Consider the following 10,193-nt stretch of genomic DNA (forward strand, 5'->3'; position numbering starts at 1 on the left):
TTTTGCGGGGGGGCGGGGGGGGGTGGGGGGAACACAACTCAATCTATAACAAGAACTGTGCTTTGGGTTTGGGTTTTTGTGTGTTTGTTTTTGTTTTTTCAAATGGCATCTTACTCAGAAACCCAATATATAAAACAGATAAATTCAAGTGGATCTGGTTAAGTGATGGTGGGAGCAAAACATTTTTGACCCTGACTTTACCTCCTCATAAAGCCAATGAAATCCCCCAAGACATGTGCATTTTCCACAAAGCAATTTAAAAATGGCTACTGGAAAACCCCATTTTTAATAGCCCAATGCTAAACCATCATGAGAAAATCATAGTTCATTTTAATAATGTGATATTCCTAGACTTTTCAATCTTCTATGCTGCTTTTTTTTTCAATCTTTTATACTTTTTCACTATTACAAATAAGATGGGACTAAGCAACTGTGAAGGTAATTTCTTGTGTCCATTATTAATCATTTCCTTAGTGATGTTTCCCAAAGATGAAAAGGTTTCTTAAGTACTTAAGTATGTTAGCACAGTAGGCCAAATTGCATCATCTCCAAAAAAGAAATTCCAATTAATTCTCTTTCCAGCTTTATACTATATACTTTTATGTTTAGCTGGCCTTCATCATTGAATATTGTGTTTCAAGATGGAATTGTTCTGTTCTGAATTTTTTTGAGTGGAAGAAAAGCACTGGCTTTGCAAGCAGGTCTGTCTCACCCCACCCCAAAGTCACTTTTATTCACACTAAAAGGAAGCAGGTTTGAAGCATCAAGAGGAGAGGGAGTAGGCAGAGATGGTGCCTCTTAGCATAGAGTTCATTTTCCAAATGAGGCACTTCTTCAAAAAAACACCAAATGGCAGATGACCAGGTACTCTCCCAGGCAGGAGAGGCCACTGTGGGTTCTGCAGATGCTTCAGCAGTGGCGTCCAAGCCCAGGCAGGAGCGGCAGAGCTCACGGAGGCAAGGCCGAGGACAAGAAGTGGATGCCCAACACCAAGCTGGGCCATCTGGTCAAGGACATGAAGATCAAGTCCTTGGAGGAGATCTATCTTTTCTCCCTGCCCATCAAGGAATCCTAGATCATTGACTTATGACAATGATCCCAGGGCTGTCCCTCCAGGATGAGGTTTTGATGATTATGCCTGTGCAAAAGCAGACCCATGCTGGGCAGCTGACCAAGTTCAAGGCATTTGTTGCCACACCAGATAACAATGGACACATTGGTCTGGGTGTTAAGTGTTCCAAGGAAATAACAGTTGCCATAGTTTCCAAGGGGTACAACAAATTACCACAAATGAGATGGATAGAAACAAGAGAAAGTTATTGTCTTATAGGGCTGGAGATCATAAATCCAAAATCAAGGTGTTGGCCAGGGTCACATGCCCTCTGAAGACTCTAGGGAAGAATCCTTTCTGGCCACTTCTTAGGTTTTGATGTGCCCAGCAATCTTTGCTATTCCTTGCCTTGCACCTGCATCAGTACCAATCTTGGCTCCCTTCAGTATGTGGCTGACTTCCCTCTGTGACTTCATAGATCTCTCTCCTTACAAGGGTATGCCACTGAAGTAAGGGCCCACCCTAATCCTCCATGGCCTCATTTTAATTTAATTACATCTACAAAGACTCTTCTTCCAAATAAGGTCATATTCACAGGCACCAAGGGTAAGGGACTAAATACATATTTTTGGGAAGCACAGTTTATTCTATACCAGGTACCAACTGAATTCTAGGGCAAAGGTGGGAGCCTAGGTTGGGGGGCTGTTCTGAAGAGAAGTCCAAAGGAATCCCTAAGATTGACCTGGCCTCCTTTAGTTTCATTTAAGATTTAACCTCTTTGTGACCACTGATCCTTCTCCAAATGACAGCCTGGCTTGGAACCATCTTCTGTGTCATAGAGTCTCCTATCACTGACACTGGATGCATCATAAAGATAAATACACAATTAAGACATTTTTTACACTGTCACAGAAACTAATCGTATCCAGGCACACTACAGGATTATGCAGTGTGCTCTTTGCAATCACTGGGCTATTTCAATTGTGTTAAGTGGCTCTGCACAGACAGGAGTGGCATGTGCTCATTAAGATAAGTGGCACATTTAATTATAGACTCAGAAACACAGGTTTCAGTACATTCTGTGAGGAAGCAAATCATGTTTCATGTACCTGCCAATGCAAATATAAATCCTAAATCACAGTCAGAACAATGCATTTAAAGTAAAACCATTCCAGGTTCTCCATTTCACTAATCTATGGCTTTCTTTTTTCCTGCCCAGAGGTTAGTACTGCTTATAGCTGAGAAAGAGAATTCCAGCTTTTTGTGAACAAATATTTACAGAGCAACAGCTATGTGCCAGGCTCCATTCTGGGTTCTTAGAATACATCAGTGAAAAACAAAAATAAAAAGCAAAAATCAGATGCAAGTTCCTTCTTTATTATGTTTATGTCCTACTTAAAATCTTCACTAATTGTTTTCATTTTTCTATTTTTGCTCTTAGTTTCTGATGGCGCCTCTTTGTGGTTAGTTGAATTTTTAACTGGAATCAAAATGCATAAGGATCAAAATGTTTTATGTGGGAAAAGCCTAATACTCTCCCTTCCCTCTTTCCTTCCATCTTTTCTTTTCAAAAAAATTTTTTTGATGTTTATTTATTTTGAGAGAGAGAGGCAGACCAACAGAGTGTGAGTGGGGGAGGGGCAGAGAGCGAGGGAGACACAGAATCCAAAGCAGGCTCCAGGCTCTGAGCTGTCAGCACAGAGCCTGAAATGGGGCTCGAACCCACGAGCCCTGAGATCATGACCTAAGTCAAAATCAGACGCTCAACCAACTGAACCACCGACACACCCCTTTTCTTTGCTTTAGTCTCAAAAATTGTATGAGTTATAACCAAGATAAACTAGCTAAGGGGAGTAAGTAAGGTCTTTGTCTTTTTTCTGATACCTTCCCTCAAGCCTCAGTGGAATGCTCTTTCGAAATGTAGTTTTAGAGACATCTCTCCCAACTATTTTAGTGACTCCCTGTGTAAGGCACCAGCCTTATTCATAGATTTAGAGTTGATTTCTAAATATTCTTTGACTTTCTCAGTCAGAAAGAAAAAACTGGGACAGACCAGTGTGCCTCTATCACAGCATGACATTTTATTTAATTTTCTCTTGTATTTTACTTTATTTTAACATTGCTTATTAGCCCCATTTCTATTGCTCTTAACACCATGAAGGCAAGAAAAATTTCCTTCTGTAATTCCTCTATTCTTCACAGTAAATACAATCCCATTCATACTACAGGTGTCAAATACTTTTAGAAAGTGATATTTTCCATTTGGCAATTCTTAGACTTCTATAATTATGCATATTTTATCAAATGCATTTATTTACTTTCAACATCATGGGAGAACTGAACACAATGCTAGGAGTATAAATGGTCTACAACATATTCTCTTCTTTTCCCATGCTAAACACAAAATCCATATTACTTTTCTAATGCTCGTAAATTGCAGAGATTTTAAGCCTTGAAGGGACCTTCCAGCAGCCAAATCTCAGCCCCACTACACTCATTAAATACTTGGATCTCCTTGCTTCATGTTTCTATTTCAACTGTCCCTTTGTTGTATACTTAGTTCACAAGTGGCTCTGCTATTCAAACTGTTTGTCTTAACCCGTCAAAAGCTGTGTCTTTGTCATTGTCATTAATGAGTCTTAGTCAAGGATAGTAACTGGTTTCACCTTGTGTAGTAGATTATAAGGTGGTCACTATAATCTTATCTTCACTCCCATGTGTAATTCCCTTTCCTTAAGCACAGTGGGTCCTGTGACTTGCTTCTAACCTGTAGAGTATGGCAAAAGTGACAGAATATACAAGACTATGTGTACATAATTATATCACTTATGATTTTAACAGCCATCTTGGAAGAAATGTCTCTCTCCCTTGCCAACTCTGAGGAAATAACCTGCCATGTTGGGAAGGTCCATATGGCAAAAAACTGATGATGCCTAAAGCAAAACATTAATAAGAGATTGAGGATGTCAATCCAAAAATATACCAGAAATGGACAGCTGCCAAAACGACTTGATCTTAAATCCTTCTTCAGTCAAGCCTCTGATGAGAACTCAGCCCCAGCCAACATTTTATTTGACGACTTGTGATGTCCTGAAGCAGAAGACCCAGGTAAGTTATACCCAGCCCTCTGACCCTAAAGAAACCATGAGATAATAAATGTGTGTTGTTTTAGGTCACTAAGTTTGTGGTAATATGGTCACACACTAATAGATAATGCATACGTAGCATATGCCAACTCTGGGCATTTAGTTAAATTTCCTGGATTACTGAGGTTAAGAACAATACTGAAGCCACATTTGATCTCAACAAGAGTAAGTCCCATAAAGTACTAGTAATGTTTTCAAGGAGCACATTTATGAGAAGTAGTACACCTGACACTTATAATCCATCCACTGTAATTCACACTCTGTGATGAGACAGAACAAGTAAAATGTTCCACATATAAACTCTTATCTCAAGATCAATGCCATAGGCAAAGGTTATAAAGTGAGTGATCATAAAAGAACAGGGATGAAACAACCTACATGTAAGTGCTAATGCATAAATTGTGTGAAGGAACGTGACTGCAGCAAACTGTCCAGTTTGAAGGGCTCAAGCACCAGTCTAAAGGATTCAGCTGTTCCAATACTAAAGTACATGGTGGCTATGGAAGATACCAGTCCAGTGTTTCCAAGTCTACCAATGTTTCAATAGAAGCTGAATATTTTAATTTTTATGTGAAACTTCCCATTTTTTAAACACTATTTTTACACACAATTATATTAATTTTCTCACCATGTTAGTGGCACTATTGTTGGACAATAAGCTGCTACTGATGTGCTATCTCTATAGAGTTTGCGGTTCCACCCATTATGCAATACTGATGTTACCAATGCCATTTCACTTCTGCCCAGGTGAAAGGCTATTACAAGCTTATAGAAGTAGGTGGGATAACAAATATCTAAGGATGAATCACATGGAATGCATAATTTCAAGTTAATGATACTGAAGGCAAGACTCTCCCCTCAATTAGATTTATGCACATACTTGCAGTCAGTGGGAATTGCTTGTGAATGTATGAAGTTGGTCCTAAGAGCTGCCAAAACAGATATCATGATATGTATATGGTAGTTTATAATCCAGTCTTTTTTTTCTCAGTGATCACCATAATAGTCTAATTTAATGAGTTTATCATTGTCTAGACACTCTGAAAAACTAATCATATCTCCAGTCTGTTGGCAATATTGATGGAGCACAGATCCCGGCATAAACTCTGAAGATCAGTAGGAAAAGCAGCACGTTCCCTCACCCCAAAAAACTTACAACTTTAGTGGAAATTATGAATGTAAGACAAAAAAGAAAAACATTCTGATTATGTTACTGGTTTATCACATGGGCTGACCTCTGAAGAATTTTAACAGGAAACAAACAGCTCATTCTTTCTCTCACTGTTCTTATATATTCATTCTGTGGGCTATTTATTTTGGTTCTAGTGGATTAAATATTTGAGTGCTCCCAAAGCCTTTCTGATGTTCAGCTAATAAATGAATTAACCCCTTTACTTTGGCATAGACACTGAAAGTGTAGAAATGACTGATGCTGGTAGATGTAGCTTTGACTCTCCTTTATAAGTTCTCAATGGAATCCTAGCATATCACTGTGGAATGTGGGGAAACTTGGTACCTACTTTTTTACTGACCATTATTGCATCTGATGAAACCACAGGAAAAGTAGTATTTACCATCTATTACTAATGCAATGGAGAGGAATATGAAAACAGGTGATACTTTGAGATGAAAAAAAATATTTAAACTTAGAGGAGAGAGTCTATTTGTATCCAGCTAGATACCTAATAAAATCACACTCTATTAGAGCACACAATGCATCTTTAAAACCTCATACAAATCCTGTGAAAGTTTAAAATAAAATTCAAAATTTCTATAGAGTAAATGTGTTTAAACCCCCATGTAGCACAACTCACTATCTCAGCTTGGGGAAATATTGGGCCTTTCTTATTCCAATCTGTACAATTTCCTCATTTTAAAAATGGAAATAAGGACAAAAAAAACTATTATTTAAGTGATTAATCTATTCTAGGTGCCATTCTGTATATTTTACATGGATTATATAATTTAGAACTCATCACAGTCTTATAAAACTACCGTTAGTACACCAACTTTGCTGACAATAAAAATAAAGATTAAGGTGACTAAATAAGCCGTGGCCAAGATCCTTGCAGATATTTGAACCTCAGAAGTTTACTTATAATGCGCAAGGTCTTAAGTATTTTAACATATTCCCCACCTGCTTTCTCTGTGATTAAATGTGATAATGCCTATAAAGTAACAGGATCATAAAAGATTCTCAATTTATAGTTGTATTTATGAATTAGGGTAAAAGTCTTCAACACAGGAAAATATAGAAAGACTGAAGAGTTGTATTAAAGTAAAGGTGACTACTGATATATTTCCCATATTATCTTGTCCAAATATTTTTTATACCAGTATATTCTTGTCTTGTCATCCAAGACCTCTGTTTTGAGGCTTGTATCTTCAGGGCCTCCTGTGAATTAGGTATTAATAGCCAAAGGAAAGTGATGTTCTCCCTGCTCCATCCTCTACTCACCTTGGAACTGGAGAGCCCTTTGGGTACACAGAGCCAAGGTCATGTGGTTGTTCCTAACACCCATGCCATTTACAGTTGGTTTCTTTTACTTTTAATGAGAGGAAACTCGTCTCCAATGTGAACAGCAATTCTCCATGGATTCTGCCTACAGAGAAATGACATCTAGATCTCACTCCAATTACAAATGGGAAGCTAGTTGCCAGTGAAATTTCAGAGGATTTATGAGGTTATGCTGACGCTGAAATTTAAGTTGGTCCTTAGCCTCCCCTCTAGGAAAAAAAAAAACCCACATGGTCTTTTGGGGAAATCAGGGGTTGTAAGTAAAAACCATTCTTTTCTGCATGGTTTCTTACTTGTGACACCAGCAACAATACATGTTGATCAGACTACAGCAAATTCTTGGGTCCATTCTTGATAAATCATAACAGCCTAGTTTTCTAAACCAAAACCTGATATTTCTCATATGAACTCTATAGCTTGACTAGATTTAAAAAAATAGAAAAGGTGTGTACATATTATTGTGTGATATGTCCAATAGGTAAAGGGAGAGATTCTTTACAGACACTAAGTGAAAGATGAGATGAATAGAAATTTAAAATGATGGGATGATATAGGACATTTGTCATTGTACAATAATTTGGAATTATAACTATAAAGGGTCAGGATATTGAAAACATGAATTCAAAAACTAAAACAATTTTATGATTGTAGAAATTTTAACAGAGGTAATTTAGTTACTGGTTGCCTTAAAAATTGCTATGACAGAATTACTTCTAATATATGGTATTTTTTTGTTGTTGTTAAGTAAATGCTACTCCCAAGAGGGGCTGGAACTCACAGCCCTGAGATCAAGAATCACATATTCCACTGATACTGAGCCAGCCAGACACCCCTAAATTATGGTATTTTTAAATCACAAACCATGTAATGTAAGTTTTTGTGGGCATCCACACATCCATCACATCCAAGCTCAATGTACAGAAGCTTGGCCTATAGTGGGAGGAAAAATCACTGAAGTTAAAAAAGAGTAGACTTTGGTTTGAGAATCAGTTTTACTCCTTATTAATAGAAGTTAGAAAATTTACATAATTATACAGGCCTTGTTTTACAATAAATGATTATAATGCCTACTTTGTTGTTCTGAAAAGTATAATGAGATGAAAGACATAAATGTACCTAATGTTGTATCCAGTTTATTGTAATGGTAGTTTCTATATCTTTCCTGTAGAAAGTGAGAGCAAAGATCCATTATGAATCAAGATTATTTATTCCTCTTCATGAAAAGTTCTAAAAAGATAACACAATGTGTAGTATGGGGACTAAAATGTTTTGTAGTCAGCCATATTTGAAAACTTAATGTCTAACACTTATATGGCCCTCATTAGCTCACAGTGTTCTAAGACCTTACATGTATTAATCTATTTAATCTATACCACAAACCTATAATGTAGCTTAGAATTATTATTTTACAAAGAAAACAGAGTCATGAAAAGATAAAATCATGCTCCCAAGATCCTACCTTAGACCAGTTTTTAAAATTTTTAAAGCCTCTGTTTCTATCTCTAACCTGGGTGCAAAAATATACCAACTTTTAGGTCAATATTAAATGTGAAACTATACCCAAATTGTGTGGTATATGGTAAGAATTTAATAGTATTAATTCAAAACAAATTCTTAAGATTATAAAAGTGACCAAAGGCTAGAAGAAAATGTCAATGATTGGGTTTAGCTGCTAGAAACAGACACCTATAAAACAATGGCTTTTAGAAAGATGATCTTTTTTACCCTCTCTGTAATGAAGAAACCAGAGATAGGCAGTTCAGACCTGATTTTAAGTGAACAAACTAGGAATCCTGCTATGTTTCTTCAAGGTCATACTTGTCAGCTTATGGTCACAAGATGGCTGCTAGGATTCCAGCATCAAGTTCAGATTCCATGCAAGAAGCAGCAAAAATTTAAAGTGTGTGATAACTGTGCATGCTCCACTTTAAAAATTTCTCAGAAATCCAGACCAACGACTGCATTTCATTAAAACTTTGTTGCAAGGCCAACATAAGTGGTTCACAAGTGAAGTGAGAGAGAATGGTTATTAGACAGGCAATAGGCAATTCCTGTCACCCAAGATTAAAAGAATTGATTTCAATGCTAAATGTTAGTCAAGCTTCTTTAAAGTCTCCAAATTTATAAGGAGACTTAAAAATCCAAAGCCAGGGGCACCTTGGTGGCTGAGTTGGTTAAGCATCTGAATTCAGGTCAGGTCATGATCTCATGGTTTGTGAGTTCGAGCTCCATGTCGGCCTCTGTGCGGACAGCTCAGAGCCTGGAGCCTACTTTGGATTCTGTGTCTCCCTCTCTGTCTGCCCCTCCCCCGCTCATGCTCTGTTTCTGTCTCCCAAAAATAAACAGACATTGAAAAAGGAATTTTTTAAAAAAATGCAAAGCCAAGGGTGGAGGAGTTAAGATGGCAGAGAAGTTGGAGGACCTTGGGCTTTCCCCTCATCCCTCAAACACAGGTGTACTGAGGTCAGATGACTTGGAAGACCCAGGAAATTAATCTGCAGACTGGCAGAAGGATCTCCACAGTTGGAAGGAGAGAGCATGACAGGTGCAAGGTGCATAATAAGTGAATTGAGGGAGAGAAACATTGCAGTCTCACTGAAGGGAGGGGAACCTTTCCTTGGAGAAACAAAAGGGATGGAAAGAAAGAGACATTAAAAGAGCACAATATCAGGTTCACACAACAGGAAAATCTCTCTGGAGCAAGGAATGAGGAGCAAGAAATACTGAGTGTCACTGAGAAATTGTGTGACCTTCTCCAGAGTTGCAGATATGGTGCATGCTCCTGGGGAAAAAGGGGCAGCTGGCCCAGGAGCGCATGGTGTGCAGTAGAGACCTCCAGGACACACTGGGAGAGAACATGCCCCTTACTGGAAGATGCTTTTTGGAAGAGAGCATATTGCTTCCCCAAGGACAAAACACCCTGTAGGTTTCAACAAAAGGCCTTTTATCGGCAAGGGACAGAAGCGCACCCAGAGGGCATAAAGCCTTTTTGCTGTTTGTCATGGTGTTACACCATACAAACCGTGCAGATGTGGGACTGTTTTTCTGGAACAAACGACATCAGAAACAGCACAGAGGGGCTCGACTCCAGAGGAGGGTGCTGTGTCATTTAATGCTTCAAGGTTGAATCCCAGCCACTCCCCAAAGAAGTAACACAGCAGAGCTGTGGCCCATGGCACACTGATGGCCCTCACTACTCCATGAAGGCTGCCTGCACAGTGGTTCTGGGGGTGTGAGATCCCCTGTTCAGGAAAGAGAGATAGAGGTGGCATCACTTTCTACCCAACACCAACACAGTGCATGACTTCAGGGAAGAGCACAGCTCCCCAGTAGAGGCAGGGCCCACTTACACCAAACCCTGCCCCTCTGTGCCTGGCAACTGCTTCTTTACTTGGGCAAAACTGACTCTGAGCCAATGCAGTGGGCCTCTCCTCCAGAAGACCAACACAGGCAGCACTGCATATGCACCAAGTGTATT

The sequence above is a fragment of the Crocuta crocuta genome, unplaced genomic scaffold, assembly GCF_008692635.1.
Source record: "Crocuta crocuta isolate KB4526 unplaced genomic scaffold, BGI_CrCroc_1.0 scaffold34, whole genome shotgun sequence".
Taxonomy (NCBI): domain Eukaryota; kingdom Metazoa; phylum Chordata; class Mammalia; order Carnivora; family Hyaenidae; genus Crocuta; species Crocuta crocuta.